The sequence below is a fragment of the Aquarana catesbeiana genome, linkage group LG04 (assembly GCF_042186555.1).
Source record: "Aquarana catesbeiana isolate 2022-GZ linkage group LG04, ASM4218655v1, whole genome shotgun sequence".
NCBI classification, from domain to species: Eukaryota; Metazoa; Chordata; class Amphibia; order Anura; family Ranidae; genus Aquarana; species Aquarana catesbeiana.
In genome coordinates, this window is record NC_133327.1 from 107,342,038 (window position 1) to 107,363,792 (window position 21,755).

The following is a 21,755-nucleotide window of genomic DNA, read 5'->3' on the forward strand; positions in this document are numbered from 1 at the left end:
TGGGTGAGAGAGGATGAGGAGGATGAGGACGGCTTGGTCATCCACTCGACCAAGTCTTCCGCATGTTGCGGCTCAACACGGCCAGCTGCCGAAAAAAAGGCCAAGCGTGTCCCATGGCCACGTGCTGATGAGGATGCACCGTCTCCACGACCAGCACTAGACACAGAGCCTGCTTGCCCTCTCTTATTGGCTTGTGACTGTCTGCCTCTCCTTCTTGGCCTTCCAGACATACTAATGGCCTGTAGCTGCACTAAGCTGGGATAGAACACCTGTAATTTTCTTCAAGTAGCTTTATATACTGTAACCAGACAAGCCTGCCTGTCAGTAGGAAGATAACAGGAACGGATCTAGCTGAACACTGTGAGCAGGACGCACTGTACTAAATGTAAATAGTCTAGCTGCCTGACCGTGGTACTAATAGGATCAAATAGAACACCTGTAATTTTCTTCAGGTAGCTTTATATACTGTAACCAGACAAGCCTGCCTGTCAGTAGGAAGATAACAGGAACGGATCTAGCTGTACACTGTGAGCAGGACGCACTGTACTAAATGTAAATAGTCTAGCTGCCTGACCGTGGTACTAATAGGATCAAATAGAACACCTGTAATTTTCTTCAGGTAGCTTTATATACTGTAACCAGACAAGCCTGCCTGTCAGTAGGAAGATAACAGGAACGGATCTAGCTGAACACTGTGAGCAGGACGCACTGTACTAAATGTAAATAGTCTAGCTGCCTGACCGTGGTACTAATAGGATCAAATAGAACACCTGTAATTTTCTTCAGGTAGCTTTATATACTGTAACCAGACAAGCCTGCCTGTCAGTAGGAAGATAACAGGAACGGATCTAGCTGAACACTGTGAGCAGGACGCACTGCACTAAATGTAAATAGCAGGAACGGATCTAGCTGAACACTGTGAGCAGGACGCACTGCACTAAATGTAAATAGCAGGAACGGATCTAGCTGAACACTGTGAGCAGGACGCACTGCACTAAATGTAAATAACAGGAACGGATCTAGCTGAACACTGTGAGCAGGACGCACTGCACTAAATGTAAATAGCAGGAACGGATCTAGCTGAACACTGTGAGCAGGACGCACTGCACTAAATGTAAATAGCAGGAACGGATCTAGCTGAACACTGTGAGCAGGACGCACTGCACTAAATGTAAATTGCAGGAACGGATCTAGCTGAACACTGTGAGCAGGACGCACTGCACTAAATGTAAATAGTCTAGAAGATAACAGGAACGGATCTAGCTGAACACTGTGAGCAGGACGCACTGCACTAAATGTAAATAGCAGGAACGGATCTAGCTGAACACTGTGAGCAGGACGCACTGCACTAAATGTAAATAGCAGGAACGGATCTAGCTGAACACTGTGAGCAGGACGCACTGCACTAAATGTAAATTGCAGGAACGGATCTAGCTGAACACTGTGAGCAGGACGCACTGCACTAAATGTAAATTGCAGGAACGGATCTAGCTGAACACTGTGAGCAGGACGCACTGCACTAAATGTAAATAGTCTAGAAGATAACAGGAACGGATCTAGCTGAACACTGTGAGCAGGACGCACTGCACTAAATGTAAATAGCAGGAACGGATCTAGCTGAACACTGTGAGCAGGACGCACTGCATTAAATGTAAATAGTCTAGATAGAAGATAACAGGAACGGATCTAGCTAAACTGAATACAGTGTATATATATATATGCAACACCTGGGATGCATATATATACACAATACACTGTAAGTGCAGCTAACTGACTGACTGTTCTGCCTAATCTATCTAACTCAAATCAAATGACACTGTCTCTCTCTCTCTCTATCTCTCAGCACACCGGAACACACACTACACAGGGCCGCCGTGCAGGCGGCCTTATATAGTGTGGGGTGTGTACTAAATCCCCTGAGCCATAATTGGCCAAAGCCACCCTGGCTTTGGCCAATTACAGCTCTCTCTACTGACGGCGCTGTGATTGGCCAAGCATGCGGGTCATAGTGCATGCTTGGCCAATCATCAGCCAGCAATGCACTGCGATGCCGCAGTGAATTATGGGCCGTGACGCGCCACACGAATTTAGCGCGAACGGCCCATAACGTTCGCAATTCGGCGAACGATCGAACAGCCGATGTTCGAGTCGAACATGGGTTCGACTCGAACACGAAGCTCATCCCTAGTCAGTAACCCTTGATGACTGCAAGTACATTAAAGATCATAAAAGGAAGTGGAAGAATTCACAATTCAAGTGTCCATTTAAATCCACATTTGTGACAGTGACATTTTCCCTTTCTATAGTAGTCAAAGTCTGAGTGAGATTACCAAGAGTGTTATTCACATAAGTGCAAGTGGAATACATACAAGAGACTGCTGCAGACAAAGACATTGGAAATATTTCAGTAATGGACATTTCTAATTAATTATATGTGATACTTTGTATGTAGAGACTTACTGTTGTTTTGTTTGTTATATATGTTATAAGTATTAATATTGTGAACACCTTAAAGTGGAACTTTGGTCAGAAAATTGATTCCTGCTGGATCACTTGAGGCTAACCCTTTTTGCAGGTGTAGCTATGAAGCACAGTAAAAAAAATAAGTGCCTATACTGTTTAAAATCCACTGTTCCACCCTGCTCTACACAGGCTCAGTTGTGCTCTATTTTTTTGCACTGCTTAAAAATCTAGAGGCCAGTCTGCTGACAGCCTGAAATTCTACTGCTGCTCAAAGGTTATGGGCTTCCGTAAAATGGTAGCATAATAATTAATGTGGAATGTATTTTTCTTGCTAATGAACCTTATTTTATCACATTTTTGTGAGTAGAGTTCCACTTTGAGTAATGTTCAATCATTATAAACAAATAGTTTTATCATTTTTTTTTGAAAAAAAAAAAAAAAAAAGTGGGGAGGTGTAATGTAATGAGTATGACATTATCGCTAAAGACTGTATGCTATTGATGCTCTATAGGATATGTTATATTTGTCATGATTTTGTTTTATAATTTATGTTTTAAGACATAGAAGAGGTAGGCTACTGACTTAGACAGTATAGCAGTGACTGACAGAAGAGACCCATGCTGACTGTTATTGTAAAATATTCTGCAGTATAGTATGTGCAAAAATTGACAAAAAGTGAAATGGTTTTGGGTTTAGCAAACTTTGTGGGAAGACTTCAAAATTAAAACTAATGAAATATCTGGACTGACTATATTGACAGTATGACATGACCAGGGTAATAGTGACTGATAGGTGGATTCAAGGTTAGGAAATGATAAGAATTTTACAATTATTGTATGGGAAATAGTATAGGTTGGGAAATGTAAAAGAATAGTCTATATAAAATACTTTGTAGTGAAATTATGTACTTCAAAGGATTTATACTAACAATTATTATTAATAGTGTAAGAGTATATAGTATATAGATACATGTATATTATTTTAGCGAATGTTGTAGAAGTAAAAGGAACACACTAAATTAAGTTATTAGATAAAATGAAAATGTAGGAGCCATTGCTTTGTAGGTTGCCCTGAAGTGCTTGCCAGAGACCTATTGTATCCTGACACTGACTTTATTTTTATTTTTTTTTTTATAACTATATTTTTGAAGTGTATTTTATATCCAGACAAATATCGGGTGATAGCAGAAGACATGATGCAACTTGTTACAAATGTTAATTGCTACAAAGGAAGGATTTCATGCAATAAAGGAACATCTGAGACTTGTACCCTTGCAGAACAGGTATACACTGAACTTGTGTCTTACAGCATCCAAAGCAGCTTGTGCTATGATACTGGACCAGCAACTGATGATGAAGAAGGAGATCTCTCCAAAAAACATCAAGCACTTGGCTAAGCTGAAAAGACCTATGCAGGAAAAGGCAGAGCCTTATGGGACTGAGTCTGCTGAATGGTCCCTGGGACCACATACTTGGCTTTCATTCACTAACTAAACGGATTGTTCCTCTTCCCTGATATCCTTGATGTGATGTTGCTGAGTAACTGTTGCCTGTTGCAAGAAGTTTGTGGCAAGAATGATCACAATGCCACTGAGACTGACAACTATGTTTTCCGTGCCACATATGGAGAAGGACTTTGCAGCTACAGAAGATGCAGTGTGTTTTTGATTGGACTGATTTATTTATTTTTTATTTTTTGGACTGATTTATTTTTTTTTTTTTTTGGACAATTTATGTGATCAGTGTTGGGTGCATGGGGTCTCTGAAGAGCATGGTGGGTGATCTGTACTGTAATTGCTGTGAGGCTTATGCCTCAACAGGGGGGAAATGTTGTGGAATCTCATATTAGCCAATGTATTTCATATTATATATATTGATTTGCATATATTTTATTGATAATTATTATTATTATTATTATTATTCATATTATTATATAGTAGTGGTTTTATCAATATTATTATTCAATAAGTAAAGCAACAATTATTAATCTTTAATAATGTATACTGTATTTTCCAGATTTAGAAAGTCTTCATTTTTAAGTGTTGAACTTTAAATGACCTCTGCTTTATGACAAGTACTTGTAAACAGGTGTTCTCGAAAATGTATTAAGATAGTCTACTGGGTGAAAGTTCATTAGAATAGATTCAAGTTATGTAGAATGGTCTCAGACAGATAAGAAAACAGTTAAAATAATTAGGTGGAATACAGGAAAGTTATGTACAGAACATTAATTAAGTTTGACAGGGTCAAACAAAGGTCTGCTTGTGCCCTCATTAAAACTGTTAAAATACATGCATATAGTGAAACATATAAAACATCTGGTGGGGTTATTGAAAGTTAATTGTCTCAAAGTTGTAAATCTGCAAATCCTTGAAGCTAGTTAAATCTTATCAAGATAAGGAGAGTTTGATAACACAGCTGGGTGCCAGACTGTCTCTATACAGGTGTTTTTAATTGGACAAAAACAGTTATAAATCACTTTAATGAACATATAGGAATTTTGGGAATAATTAAGTTTGTCTGGTTGTAGAACAGGTGTCAGATTTATGGTTAGTTACTTTGACGTAGATCTTAGCGACCAATCATATGTAAGAAAGATAGTTGAGATAAGACTTGTGAAATGGTATATAAATGCAAGCTCTGTAATTGTTAGACGGACAAGTCAGATAGGAGCTCATAAGGCTGAACTCTATGTATGCTGCCCTATTGCACGGGTCATAGAGGTCAGAACCAGTGGGCAAGTATCTGTCCTAACTTGTCTCCTCGGACAGGTCAGATAGGAGCTCATAAGGCTGAACTCTGTGTATGCTGCCCTATTGCACGGGTCATAGAGGTCAGAACCAATGGGCAAGTATCTGTCCTAACTTGTCCCCTCGGACAAGTCAGATAGGAGCTCATAAGGCTGAACTCTGTGTATGCTGCCCTATTGCACGGGTCATAGAGGTCAGAACCAATGGGCAAGTATCTGTCCATAACTTGTCTCCTCGTACGAGTCAGAGAAGACTTCTTGACTTGTGCCAGAATGTGGTCTCAGGTGAATTTCCCTCAAAAACTTGGTCGAGCTGGAACCCAGAACTCTGTGAGGGGACCAGACCACTGGTCGACCGGCTGGTCCCTATCAGGTGACAGGTTCCCAAGAATTGGCAGTAAAGACCCATTCTGGTTCAAGGTGAGAACACTTCACAATCGTTTCAATTTGGTTAGAGGATAAGAATATTTATATCTAATATGCTTGCATTGTAAGAAACTGTATAAATTAGACCTGTATATTGTAATATTTTGAACATAAACCTGTATGTTATCAGCTGTTAATAAACCTGCATTGCTGAAGTTCTGCCTGGTTCGATACTTTACTATTCTACTTCATTTTCCTGCAGGAACATTCGACAGAAGCTGGTTGTTAGACCATCTTTTGTAAAACAGAGAGGGGAACACACACCTCCTCCGCTGATCCACGGCCTTAGAACCATACATAGAGTATTAGGCCATTAGTACTCTAGAACGCTGACTTTGCTCTGCTTCCCACCTGATAGCCTTTGCTGCATAACATTATAATCCTTTTTTTCCCCACCTGCTGCAATAGAGGAGTTTCATGTGTACTAAGCCCAACCTGTATAATATACTGCTGTTTAATGAGACTCTTTGAACCATCATCGCCACCTTGCACGTCAACAGTTTTAAAAGGCCCCGACGTAGCCTGCACATACTCTTTAGGAAAGACTTGCCTGAGATACTCTAGTCCTGAGAACAGAACTGGCTTTCTAATATAGAGTTTAAATTTGAAGGCCTAAGCCTAGCTCCTTTGTTTGAAAGCTCTCAAGTAACTTTGCCTGCTCCACCTCTTTGTAATTCTCTCAGATCATTTGAGGTGTAACTTCTCATTCAGAGAGCTGCCGTTTATGCTCCTTATATTACAGTACAAGCTGGGATTTTACCCTAGAGATGCCTCTGTGGAGTATACTGTACCCTTTGCTGTGGTGTTTATGTGTACTGATTTTTATGTACCAACCTGCTTTGTTATATTTTGTGTCTTTAACCTGCCAATACAGTGTGCTTGTCTTTTTAAAGGGTTGTGTGTATAATTCTTGTGTGTCTGCCAGGTGTTTCCAGACAAGGTATTCTGGTGGTGTCAGCGAGGGTGAGGCCTCTATTTTAATGCTGAATTGTTTTGCAATTATTTTTTTCATTATTTAGAGGAATTCACACTTTAATAACCACTTTCCCTCTTTCTTAAAGAGGAACTTCACTTGGCTATGGCAAAATTAAAATTCAGCAGCTAAAATACTACAAGTGCCGACTTTTAATAAACAGATACTCACCATTCTATGGATTCCACTACTGCCTTCCCCACAGCCGATTCTTCTCAGTGATGTGGCTCAAGGGATGTCATCGTTGATTAGGTGGGGAAATAAGGAAGTGGTATTGGATACTAATAAAATAAACTAATCACTCTTCCTCACCAACTAAAAAAGCTGCGGTTAGGGTAAAAGCTATACTTTTGGGTAAAGGTCCACCCCCCCAACCCCCACCCCCATCTCTTAATTGTTTTCCCCAGGTTAGTCACAAGAAATGTGATGTGAGGCAGTGCACTGCTGTAGATGTGAGAATCCCACAAGGTTGGGGACAACTGAATACATCATTCTATCCAGGAAGTGTGGGAAGGGTTGCCTGTAAAAGGTATTAAAACAAACAAAACAAAAGTCTGGCTGTGAGAGAAAAGGAGGGTAGGAGTGAAATGGGTGAGGAGGGTGAAAGTCCACTTTCAAACCTAAAACATGTTGGCTTTACACTGTCAATTTAACTGAAAAGTTTAAAGTACCATGGAAAATGCTCCAAGCAGAACTAAGCATATTCCTGCAATTAACCAGCTTAGATGCTTACTGCTTTCATGCCACCTCAATTGTTCACTATTAAGGTTTGATGGATGTCCACACGCAGTCGGGTGACTTTGTGAATAAAGCTGGTTGTGGATTTGTCTTGACATTTTCAATGCCTGCTGGGCTGTAGAGTGTCTGGAAATGTATGAATCTATGGAAGAGCCAGGCAGATAAATCAAATTTCCCATTCATTTTCAGAAATTTCTGTGTTGTTTTCTTCCTGGTTGATCACGTCACTGGGCTGAAGATTTATGTGAAATTTCTCTGGACTAGTAGGTATAAAGTTGTTGAGGTTTAAAAAAAGACATTTATTTCTAGTGATTTATTTCCCTGTGATTCCAATGCTTTCTATGATGAGAGGCCAATAATAGTTGTTTTCAAACTGTATTATGTGAATATGTTTATCTTATAACAGTAGCTCTATGGACCTTGCTGTCACTATCACTTTAAAGGTGCATATCACACAATATATAATTGGCCTCATTAAATTCCAGCGTATGTTGGATTGTTTTCAAATATTACAAAATAGCTGCCAGTGCTATATATATATATATATATATATATATATATATATATATATATATATATTGTTAAATGATATAGCACTATAAGGGCATCATTATATGTTTTAAATATGTAAAATCACCCTCACTGTTTAATCACTGCTCTGTAGGAGATCACTGGCCAAAAACTAGCATAGTTAGTAAATTTGACATTTTTCTAATGGTTATCCGCTCTCCACATCCTTAGGAAAAATATGAGATACTGACTGCCCACCATTACCTAGAGTGAGTGTCCTCTTTCAGATTACAGCTGATCTCCAGTTAAAGAGCTAAATACACAGGTGAAAAACTGTACTTACAGTATATGGGAACTGTTGTGTCTGCCAAAAGATTTATTTTTCTGTCTATCTAGCCCTGTTACAGTTAACTAATACTAATAGGTCTTGTCCCTCCTTTAAACTGTGACTGAACAATGAAAGGTGAAACAGCATTAGACTTATGAGCATATCACAATGTCACTCTACTTTGCTGATTTCTTCTTATTAGAATGCTTCATTAATTGCAGCACACCTTATTGGCTCCTTGTGCTGCTTCTTCCTCCCCCACTCAGAGCTCCGTAATATGTATATGGAATGCAAAAGTTTGATTTCAAGTCAAATTCAGATACTTTTATTGTTTGCATAAAAAACTAATTTTAACCACCTCAATACAGGGCACTTTCACCCCCTTCCTGCCCAAGCCATTTTTCAGTTTTCAGCGCTGTCGCACTTTGAATGACAATTGCGCGGTCATGTTACACTGCACCCTAATGAAATTTTTATCATTTTTTCCCCCACTAATAGAGCTTTTTTTTGGTGGTATTTGATCACCTCTGTGGTTTTTATTTTTTGCGCTATAAACAAAAGAAGAGGGACAATTTTGAAAAAACACAATATTTTTTACCTTTTGCTATAATAAATATCCAATTTTTTTTAACAAATTTTTTCCTCAGTTTAGGCCGATATGTATTCTTCTACATATTTTTGGTAAAAAAAAATCGCGATAAGCGTATATTGATTGGTTTGCGCAAAAGTTATAGCGTCTACAAAATAGGGGATAGGTTTATAGCATTTTTATTTATTTATTTATTTATTTACTAGTAATGGCGGTGATCTGCGATTTTTATTGTGACTGCGATATTACAGCGGACATATTAGACACTTTTGACACATTTTTGGGACCATTCACATTTATACAGCGATCCGTGCTATAAAAATGCATTGATTACTATGTAAATGTGACTGGCAGGGAAGGGGTTAACACTAGGGGGCAATCGAGGGGTTAATGTATGACCTAGGGAGGTGATTCTAACTGTGGTAGGAGGGGACTCACTAGGGGAGGAGACCGATCGGTGTCCCTATGTACAAGGGACACACCATCGGTCTCCTCTCTGACAGGACGTGGATCTGTGTTTACATACACAGATCCACGGTCCTGCTCTGTTACCCGGCAATCGCGGGTGCCCGGTGGACATCGCGGCCGCCGGGCACGCGCACCGGGTGGCTCGGCCCCCTAGTGGCTCGGGAGGGCGATCACGTCCTATGACGTCCGCCCAGAACAACAGAAGCCTCGTCCCACCGTCATATGACGGTGGGCGGCGGCTTAGTGGTTAATGAATGCAGAGTCATTTACACTGATTATCCAATACTTTATGACGATCTACCTAATATTGCGCCACAGATGCCGCTAGACCTCTGAAGGTATGCTGTGGTATCTGGCACCAAGTCATCATTAGCGGATCCTCTAGGTCTGGTAAGTTGCAAGGTGGGGCCTCCATGGATGGGACAATTGGATTGAGATCTAGAGAATTTGGAGCTCAAGGCAAAACCTCAAACTTGTTGTGTGCCTCAAACCATCCTTGAACCATTTTTTGCAGTGTGGTAGGGTGCATTATCCTGCTGAAAAAGGCCACTGCCATTAGGGAATAGGTTTCCATGAAGGTGTGTACTTGGTCAGCCCTACTTTTTGTGTCCAAAAGACACATAGAATGGGGCTCGGCCCTGCCCCCCACTCCTTGGCCGGATTTACATCTCAGAAGCCTATAGGCAGAAAATTCTGCCTCACCGCCTCCCTAACACTTCTACTACCCCTATATACACCTCTCCTGTCAACATACCCATTCTACCAATCCCCATTACCCACCCCCTCCTCTCCACATATCCCTTACTGCCCCTTTATCCAACTCTCCCCATACCCCGTCAACTGCCCACAGTGGACGGTGTCGGTAAGTAGAGCTGTGAAAGGTTTCGATAAAGCAGTGGAAGGTACCAGTAGAGCGGTGGACAGTGTCAATAGGGCAGTGGACGATGTCAGTAAGGCAGTGGTCATATCAATAGGGTAGAGGTTGGTGTCAGTAGGGCAGGGGAAGGTGTCAGTAGAGCAATGGAAGGTGTCAATAGGGCAGTGGATGGTGTCAGTAGGGCAGTGTAAGGTGTTCGTAAGCCAGTGGGTGTGTCAATAGGGCATTGGATAGTGTCAGTCAGTAGAGCAGTGGATGGTGTCAGTAGGGCAGTGGACGGTGTCAATAAAACAATGGAAGGCATCAGTAGGGCAGTGGATGTGTCATAATGGCATTGTATGGTGTCAGTCAATGGAGGGGGTCAGTAGGCCAGTGGATGGCGTCAGTAGAGCAATGGAATGTGTCAGTAGGGTAGTGGATGGTGTCAGCAGAGCAGTGGACGTGTCAATAGGGCAGTGGATATGTCAATAGGGCAGTGGATGGTTTCAGTCAGTAGGGCAGTAGATGGTGTCAGTAGGGCAGCATAGGGATGGTGGGAGCCCCTCACAATGGGCACTGCAGTTGTACAGATCCTGGAATTCAGCACAGGAATGGTGGAAACCCCTTATAGTGGGTACAGCAGGTGTACAGGCCCCAGAGCTCAGTGCAGGGATAGTGGGAGCCCCTCAAAAGGGGAGCCTCGGCTCTCGTGCACATAGATGGATAGAGATCGGGCTCAGGTGAGTATTGGGGGTGCTTCGGAAGAAACTACATTCAAAAGGTTTTTACTTTACTTCATAGAATGCAGTAAGGTTAAAAAAAAAAAACTGCCTTTACAACCACTTTTTAGTGAAAGCGTGAGGTTTACTATATAGGGGAAAATGAATTAACGCTGCTGAAGATCATGCTTCGTGCACTGCCCTTTGGAACATGTACCGATGCAAAAACATATTTTTTTTAATTCGATTCTGCTAGAGGCAGTGATTTTTTTCAAATGCTTAAAGTGAAACATTAAAATGCCCAATTGCTTTCAATAACATACCTGTAGTCTGTCCTAGTTCTGCCTGTGAAGGAAGGGATGCATCTCTGTTTTGTACAGAAAGTTCTGCAGCCACACTTACAGAAAGGAAAGTGTTTCTGGAAAATTACAGGTCATTGACAGCTTCTTTTAAATAAAAAAATAAAACATACACAGACCCCTCGAAAGGTCTGATATGTCTTTTGGGGGATACCATAAGAGGTTTGTGTGCCGTTTTTTTTTTTTTCAAAGAATGCCATTTGCTGGCAATTTAAACTACATAATATTTTTTCTTTGTAAATGTAGCACATTTTACAGAAACATTTACATAGAGTTCCACCCCCCCCTCCCCCGCAAAAACAAAAAAACATACCAGACCATTTGACCATTTTTAGGGAGTATCATATGTAAAAAAACAAAAACAAAAAACAGCAAAAAAAGGGTGGGACTGATATGGATTTAAAGTGGGACTTCATGTAAAAATTTAACAAACAAAAAAGTGTGAACCCCTAAAGATCCACACCAGATTCTTAATGTGAGCATGCAGCCTGGCTGGCCAGGAAGGAAGAGGGGAATGAGAGTGCACCCCATAGCTATATAAGGGAAGCGGCAGGGATGGTAGTGACATCATTGACCTAATATGGCCATGGCTATATTTGGTCAATGTCATTGCCCAGATATTTGCCATTTATGGGCAGTGATGTCACTGCTAACACTGCCTCTTTGCTTAAGTGGTGGTAAAGCCGTGAATGGCATGTTGGAAGATGTAGTTTCGATGAGGGATGCATGTGTTGTGTCGGGTCAGCAAGAGACTACAGCTCTCAGGAGACAACAGGAGGAAGAGGAGGAGCAAAGGCTGGGATAATGGGCTGCCCCGGAAAGTTTGGTGCAGTTGGCGCGGGGCTGATGGAGAGTGCAGACCTTCTTGCTGTGTGTCTAGCTGCACGGAGCCTCAGTCAGGGGTAAGGGGTGTGAGACAGCTGCCACCATTGGGAAGCAGAGAGTAACCGCATAGGCTGTCATGATATTGCCAAACTGTGGGAGTAAAGATGGTGAGGTTAAACACTATCGTCAATCACACTGCTTCTTGCCAGAATTGGATCCAGAGATCAATGAGGGGCCTGTGCTGTGTCACAGGACTGCTGAGAGGGTGATATACCCACTATCTACACTGTGTAGCAGGATGTAAATGTTCCTGCAAACGTTTGAGTGTCATACAGTACTCTCCCTGCATATACTTGGCCTATTACAATTATCTTGAAAAAGCCTTCCTCTTTGAATTTTACTCCAGACAGAGCCCATTTCTCTAAATTGACTCTATTTTGACTTTTTCAATCAAAACAAGCAACATATCCGAACTCCACTATACTTTAACTGGATGCAGGTTAATTTTACACCTTTACACCTTTGTAAGTGCACCAACACTAAGGGCCCCAACAATAACCGGCAGAGGAAACAACTTAAGTGCTGCCCCCCCCGCCTGTGACCAAGTGCCTCCTGGCTAGCTAGTCCAGGTGGAGTCTTTCAGGCAGACTTGGGCCTAGCACAATCATCCCAGGGCATTATAGGCAATATAGCTCCGGGGGTTTAGAAGGGTCTAACTAGGACTGAACTAATGAATACTAAACAGAAGGGGGGGACAGTGGAAGATACCAATCACTTAACTACCACTATATGTCAGCATGCAACACAAAAACATTTAATATAACACAGAAAATTACATATAGGTGAGAGAGAACAGATGGCATGTAAACATACAGTGGCTGCAATGGGGCTTCAGGAGATCAGCAGTACTTATAGGCAACAAATAATAAAAAAAAAGGTAAAAACTGTAAAATATGTTAAGAAAATTATAGTTGTTTATGTTAGTTTAATTCAGTTAGGGCTTACATGTACTTTAAGTGCTAAAGGCAGGGCAGCGCAGTCCAACCAACCATAGCCTAGCTACAGCTTGTATATGTGTTTATGGCATTCCTTATATTTCAGGATTGGTGACTTTATAACTGAGCAGACTTATTTTCTGTCTGCTAGCGGTGATAGATTCACTTTGATATCTTTGTATTTCATTTGACCAGGTAATGAAACTACCAGTGGAAAGTTATTCCATCCCCATTTTTTGTCATTTCTCCCGCAGCAGACTAATTGACTGTATCTGATTCCTGGCTTGTGCATTGTTCAAACATAACAGTTTTCAGAGTGTTCTATTCCATGTGCAGTTTACGTCTAAGTTCCAGTGGCATGGACCTTCAGGCTGGCCGAGACTGGGAAAATGCACTGTAATTGCCTGTCTGCTATTCCAGCACAAATGCATCAATAGAAGAAGAGAGCACTTCCTCTTATCCTTTACAGTAAGTTCATCATTCTGAAGAAACAATGTGTTCAGTTTATCTTAGAAAACGAGGGAAAGAGCCTTTGTGTTCACTGAATACCATAAAAAAAATATTCATCTGCTGTTGTTAAGGCTTTATTAGATAACTGCAGGCAGTTTGCAGACACTGGATGTTAGCTACTCAGGGTAAGACTCAGTGTAAGGATCTCCTGTGATCCTCAAAATACAAGCCCCATCAGTGTGGAGGAGAAAAGGGGAGATCGGTGATAATCTGTGGATCACAGTGGGCTGGGGACAATATTGAAGATATGAAAAAGATATGAAGATTTCCAGGAACAACACCCAATTGTAGGGGTCTGTCTCTAGGAAAAAAAAATATCCCTGATTTTTTCCCCCTGTTAAAACTATATGTCCTGATTTCTTTCCAGATTTCGTAATGGCATCCCCAGCTAGGGAAGTCGCAATGTATTCTATCTCCGCAATATTTCTATGGTTGGCTTAGAGCAGAAGGAGAGAAGGGGTGTGTCTGCTCCCGGCTGTGTCCAGGGTTATTGGTGATGTCACATACCAATATTATGTGGTCTTCTCAGTCCCTCCCTTCTGCTTCCCCAGACCTTGTTGCAGGCAGAATGCAGAATTTTGGCCACACAGGGCCAAGAGATGAGATTCGGGGTCACCACTACTATGGATTCCAGGTGAATCTTGTTCGAGATTTGAGTTCCTGACAAAATTTATGTGCAGATTTACCAGGGAATTTTTTTAACTATAATGCACTGCAAGCCTAGCTACAATGGCTACCAGGCTTAGAATAGCTAAAAAGTGAGATTTTGATTAGGCCAACCCCTCGCTATTAAAAGGTGGCATAGAGAAGTTATAGTGGCAGTAATTTGGAAGCTGTTATAGGAGAGGTGCCAGACTTCATAGGGAGAGATGTGAGTCTGTTTGGAAACTGTACTTTAATTCTGATTGCTAGCTGTCTAGGCAATTAACCGCTTTGCTGCCTTTTTTTAAACATTTTTGGGGCCCTTTCTTTTTATTCAATTTTGTTTTGTGGTTGATTTGAGGTCAGCGGTTACGTTTAGCTGCTGTCCCATCTATAGCAAATTTTATATTTTTTCAAATCACTTATTGTTCCAAGGGTAGTATTTTGAGGGATTTCATTTATTAGTAGATTAACCTGACCTTTTTTGCTTCAAGGTCTCCCTTGAAGCAAAAAAGGAAGGAAGCAAGCAAGCTTTTGTTTCAGAGATGGTATTTTTGTGTTCATTTTCTTGTGGCTTTTCCATATTTATTTTATGTTGATAGGAACTTTTTTTGAGGTGCTCAAAGTGCAGCATTCACTTGTTACTGACCAGGATCCTTCTCTTGTTTGCAGCACATTGCTTCATTGTTTGAAAGAGAAAAAGTACAAGAATAACATACACCTCACATTATATCGCTCACATTCACTGTATCCCCCCCCCCCCTATCTGCATAGATTAAATAAAAGTTAGACATACACCTGTGAGACCTATTATACCTGATTTATACTGTTCTGATATAAGCCAGTTTTACTCTTCTGTAGCTTCTGCAGTCTCTTGATTGTTGTAGTGATTCTTTTCTCTAATAAATCTGAGCCTAGCCTTGTTTTTTTTTTAAATTGTCCTGCTGCCTATTACAGAATAGTTCTGATCACATTCAGCTTTAGCTTTCACCTGCCTGTACACTTTTTTCTAAAACATTGTGGCAAATTTCCCCTCAACAAAATATGCTGCTGCTGACCAGTTGTACACCGTTGTATTATCTTTGGTATCTTAATTCCTAATGAGAGTCTGATAGAAAGTGGCCAGGAGCAGAACAGCTTTGCATTAGCAAGAACAGGGACAGCTACAGTGAACAACAGTACTGGCCATTTTTTATCTGCCAGTCAAAGCATGTCTAATGTTTGATTAAAAGGCACGTGTCGTGCTAAAAATACCTAAGGAAGGCCTTTTAAAAAAAAAAAACTGTAATAAATCTGATAGGGGTGCTGCGGCTGTATGTAAGTCAAGCTAATAGTAAAATTAAAAAGTAAATACCATAGCCGATTATGCACTGCCAGGGTATTCTTTCACTCATACAGTCCACAATGACAAATGCACTGTTCCATAATATGACATGCAGCTTTAGGTCATCTACCAAGCATGTTATTTTAAAGATTTGTGTATTTTAATTGTTGTTCTTGAAGCCACTTGAAAAAAAGATTGTCTTCTCATGCTTTTTCACAGTAGTTCACCTATTAGACCAAAAGTGGCAGAAATTTGACTCCCATAAACCTCAAAGTTCGAGAGTTTACTGAATTTCAAACAAGATTTGCTGAACTCCTGGCAAACAAAAACTGGGCAGATTCACCCATAACTACTCAACATGCATTATGACAAGCTTATTCCAATGTGAGGGCATGTGAGGTACCACTAGAGACAGGGCTTGTTAGCATTTACCTCAGGCTGGATCCTTGGATGCAAAAGGGATATATATCAATTGGGTGCCAGTCACTTAAAGTTTTTATTCAACATAGCAACTCATAGATGAGAGGAATAGGGAATGGAATTCAGACCACCTATTTTTGCAGAATTTCAGACGCCATCCCTTAGGCTCTGTATAGGCAAAAATGGACCTTTAAACTGAGATTAGAGGCATACGAAGGGAAGAAAGAGTGCAAAACCTTTTATTAAGTTTAAAAAATGATATAAAATTCATAAAAACTCACAAACATAAGTTGATTCAGACATTGTAATCCACAGTATGGCATCTCTCAGTGTAAGGCTTCCAGCCGTGGGCTCAAGGCTGTCTAGGGGACTAGGGGACTGCTTTCCCACTATGGAGACTGGCCGCATGATAAACAGAGCCGCCTTCCCTGTCACATGACTCGGACGGCCAACAACTGACAGAGCACAAGCACAGTTGCCAGGACAAAGCGTTTCAGAGGGCATGGCCTCCTTCTTCAGGTCCTCCCTCGGTCCCTACGTCAGCCCTTAAGTAGTTAGCGAGTGCTGAGGGATTAACCCTTCACACGCTTGCTATCAGGCATCCGCGGTGACACTGGAAGCTACATTAAGGCAACTCACAATTTCTAAGGAATGATTTCTCAACCCCTTCATTACAACATTAGCACATCACTTTTAAACCTTTAGCAATGTTTGGATCATTCATAAAAAATATATATAAATATAAGCATTACTACAGATAATATACTAAAAATGGATATATAAAAATATATCTAAAAATATATTTAAAAATGTTCACATTTGCATCTACTATTACCAGTACTATACACAGAGCAAAAACCCTCCAATTTACTATAGAATAATAAAAAATATGATGAAGAAATAATAAAAAAAATAATAAGTAAATCAAACAAAATATCACAGTTTAAAGAAAATCAAGTGATTGTGTGGGTGTAATTGCCATCATACCAATTATATTGTTTTAAAGCATATCCTCATTTGGTGGGATTTTTAAGGCAATCAAAACATATTACTTAAAAAATATATAATTTTATTGAAATTGGTTTATCATTAAAATTGTAAAAAGGAACATTGTACAATCCTCACAACACTTAAGGTTCAACATAGCTTATATCAAAGATGCTTTTGTCACGGCTGGGCTCAGCCCTTCCTTCTCAGAGCTGGCCGCTCAGCTGTCAGCTAATTGCCAGCTCCTATCTCTCCACAGTTACTCAGCTGTTGATGATATCCTGCTCATCAGTCCTGCCTACTTAAGCCGTTCAGCCCAGTGGATCTCTGTCTTCGCCTTAGTCAACATCACAGAGACGCTCTCCTGCATTCCTGTTAAAAGATTTGCTTGGCTGACATCCCTTCTGGCTCCAGAGCCTGCTTGCTGTTTTACTACACTCATCTCTGGCTCCCTGATGTTTGGCTTGTCTGACTATCCATTCTGGTTCCTGAACTCTGGCTATGTTTTGACTAGGTTTTGTTCTATTTACTTTTATTATTAAACAAGTGTGTTTTAATTGTACCTCTGTTTCGGTCCGATTTCATGGTTTCTGACAACTTTAACAATAGAAGGAATACATGAAGTGGTATCCCCCAACTACTTGCTGGTATTCCACCCCGATTATAATAGAAGGATGGATTCAGTAGCATAGGGGTATCCAAAGAGTTTCAAAGTATAGATACAATTAACTTCTTCCTCAGGGATACTACCACTTCTGTAATGTGAAATAATAGTGCTTACAACATTGACATTGACAGTATCTCACAAAAGTGAGTACACCCCTCACATTTTTGTAAATATTTTATTATATCTTTTCATGTGACAACACTGAAGAAATTACACTTTACTACAATGTAAATTAGTGAATGTACAGCTTGTATAACAGTGTAAGTTTGCTGTCCCCTTAAAATGACAACATCATGGAGCTGGTGGATGTTAGAGACCTTGCGCTCCTCCACTTTCTATTTAAGGATGCCCCACAGATGCTCAATAGGGTTTTGGTCTGGAGACATGCTCAGCCAGTCCATCACCTTTACCCTCAGCTTCTTTAGCAAGGCAGTGGTTGTCTTGTAGCCGTGTTTGGGGTCGTTATCATTTTGGAATACTGCCCTGTGGCCCAGTTTCCGAAGAGAGGGGATCATGCTCTGCTTTAGTACGTCACAGTACATGACGGCATTCATGGTTCCCTCAATGAACTGTAGCTCCCCAGTGTAAACAGCACTCATGCACCCCCAGACCATGACACTCCCACCACCATATAGTTTTGCGTGCGTTACTGCCAGTTTAACACTATATAGTTCTGTGTGTGTTACTGCCAGTTTAACACCGTATAGTTTTGCGTGCGTTACTGCCAGTTTAACGCCATAGTTTTGCGTGATGTTTCCTATCTGTATTCTTCAATTCCACATGCCTTGGGTCTACAGGTGGTGTCCTTTTTCTTGAAAAGATCAGGAAATTTTTCTCTGGCTTCACAGGAGTTCATTATTATGTGCCTGGAATATCTCCTCACACATAATTTTTTTATGTTCGACGGGGACTTCTACCTCCAAAAATGTGGGGCCTCCATGGGAGCCAAGTTCTCACCATCCCTGGCCAATTTGTATAATGGATGGTGGGAGAGGTCCCGCATTTTTGGACCTGATAGTCCCCGTCAAAAAGATACTGCATTTTGTTGTCGATATATAGATGATCTCCTGTTTATAGTCTCCGAGCCACACATCTGCTTAGATCAATGGTTGGAATATTTGAATGACAATGCTTTGAATTTAAAATTCACAGGACAACATGAACCAAAGTCTATAGAGTTTCTAGATGTTAAGCTTACAGGAGACAATAATGAAATCATCTTGAATCTCTATAGAAAACCCACTGCGGGTAACACTCTTTTGCGGGCAGACTCTAGTCATCCGTCCCATCAAAAGTTTTCCAGTAGGCCAATTTCTCAGGTTGAAAGGACTATGCACCAGACAAATAGATTTTGAATGGGAAACCATACATATGTCAGCAAGATTTGAAGCTAGAGGTTATCCTAGGTCAGCTATTAATAGGGCTTTGTCCATTGCAAATAGAACACCTTGGGCCAATTTGCTAATGGACAAACCCAGCAATTGCAGTAGACGTAACAGATCAGATAAATCTAATTTTCTTCCAACATTCTCTACTCTGTATAGTGCTGAATTTCACAAAATTAAAAAAAATAGTCACCAAATATCTACCAGTGTTGTCTAACGATCATATCTATTCTCAAATTCTAAACAAAGGCATACGTACAGTATCAAGGAAAGCACCCTCTCTAGGTGGACTTTTGTCCCCTAGTCTTTACATTAGCAAAAAACCAACTGCTCATTGGCTACAGTTTAAGGGAACATATAGATGCGGTGGTCTGTCTTGTACATATTGTCCCTTCATTAAAGGGGGTGACACTGTCATATCTACATCAACAGGCAGATCACATAAAATACAGTCCTTCATCAATTGTAATATGCGTTATATAGTTTGTTATTACGTGTATCATTTGCTTTATCCAATATGTTGGTAGAACCACTCGTAGGCTCCTAGAGGTGGGGACAAATTTGGTATATTGTGCAAACAAGAGGTTCAGTGGATTTTTATTTTAAACACTAGACGTCCCAACGGCCTCAATTTCGAATGGGACGTATCCCATTTGTATCAATAGATACGTACCCTGTTATGCCCATGTGCATCCTCCATTCAATCCAAATAACATATTGATTGATTTATGTTAGTACGGTTTCCTATAACATTCCATATACATACGTGTCTATTTTGATATTTTTGCCCAAATGTATCTAGCACATGACGTATACTTCCTGGTTCATACTTATATGTGGCTATGTTTCACTCCCTCCTCTTTTGATTTTTGATTACCTGATTTTCTGATTCATTATTATATTATCAGATTTTCTGAATTTTTCCCGTGCTTCTGCGACTTTTTGTGATATTTTGTGATTTTGCGTTTTTTGCGGGTTTTTGCGATTTTTGTGTTTTTGCGACTTTTTGCATTTTTTTGCGATTTTTTGACTTTTTGCTATTTTTTGCTGTTTTTTCTTTTTTATACATATTTTTTGGTGACTTGTTGCTTTATGTGATCTATTTAGAGCCTAGTAGTTTAAATTGCTGCTTTCATAGCAAGATTATTATCTTCATCTGGTCATTGCAGCAAGTATAGCGAGACTCCTACACACCTGCTTATATAACATCTGTTGATCCTCTAAGATTCTTTGAGATTCAACTGAAAAATATCAGTAGCGTGACTACCTTTCCCATAGCTATTACAGACACAACGAGATTATTGCTTTTTGTTCACTGTTTCTTGTTTCTTGTAGTGTCCCTCTCTACTTTCCCACTTTTTCCATGCACCTTTGAAGTGCTCCCCCATCTGATGATGACTTTCTGTCCCCTTCCTTTTACCCTTTTTAATGCTGTTTGTTGCAGCTTTGGGATATATATATTTTTTGTTTGTAATCCAACACAAATGGATTCCAGATTTCATCAGGTGGGGTTTTGCATTTTTCTTGGGTGCATGAATTTATGTGGGTATAATGATTTACATATAAACACTTTTAATGAAAATTATTATTTTATTTAGTTAACTTTCAAATACAACTACATTCCAGGATGATGTGTATACATATGCAGTTACCAAGATATTATTGATAGTGTTGAGAATGGGTTCACTCAGTATTTCCATATCAATTTCATGTATATGTCATTTTGCGATTTTTTATAAATTCAGCAGGTTTTGCATTTTCATGACTTTTGTTTATTAATCATTTATATACAGGTTTCCTTTGAGATTATTCTTTATTTACAATTTGGAAATCAATGTTGTTATTTTGATACTTTGCCATCATTCTGTATTGTTTTAGTATTTATCATGGTCTTTATCCCAAGGTTATGGATGCACACAATGGGAGAAGTTGAATTATGCAAATAATGAAAACAATCATGTGTGTAGTTCGCATGTATTTATGTATGCGTATTGGTTCACTTAATAAACTTTTTTAGTTTGGTGGACCTTTGCAGGCATTATTATATCATTATATTACCACATTATTATACTACTTTGCCTTCAAACTTTAATTTAAAATTCAACTTCATATCCCAGGTGTATCCTATCTTTTGGGTGTTATCCTAGAGTTTGATTGTGTAGGCGGGTCTCCTTTTGAGGCCATTTTTTGATTGGCCATCAAAACCTGAAGTCTCTATATATGCCCATGAGCAAACTTTTAGTTATTTAGCTATGAATAAGCGCCACAATAGGGCGTGAAACGCGTTAGCAATTTTTCCTGCTTTTCCCCGTACATGAAGTGACTGCATTTGGGTTTTACTTTTTCATATCAATAAAGATGCCTTCTATGAAGTGCGACCATCCAGGATCCTCTTTTTTCCTCAATATAGTTTTGCGTGCGTTACTGCCAGTTTAACGCCATTCACTTCTGTTTGCGTTACTGCCAGTTTAACGCTATATAGTTTTGCGTGCGTTACTGCCAGTTTAATGCCATTTACTTCTGTGTGCGTTACTGACAGTTTAACGCCATATAGTTCTGTGCGTCACTGTACTTTTAGCGCATTATATTGTAGTATATTATAGTGTATCCGTGGAGTGTGTCTGTGTAGTTTGAGTACTCAAATTAAAGTGCACCAAGCACCTCTTTACATTGATTAAAGTGCATCTATGTACAGATTTCAAGTTCTTCTTTACATTTGCTTATAAGCACTGCCCCCTCCCTCCCAATAATGTTTGGGAGGACAACAAGGAAAGGCAGACGTTCCCTTGGCACTGTAAGGGGGCCAGCAACAAATGTGTCCAC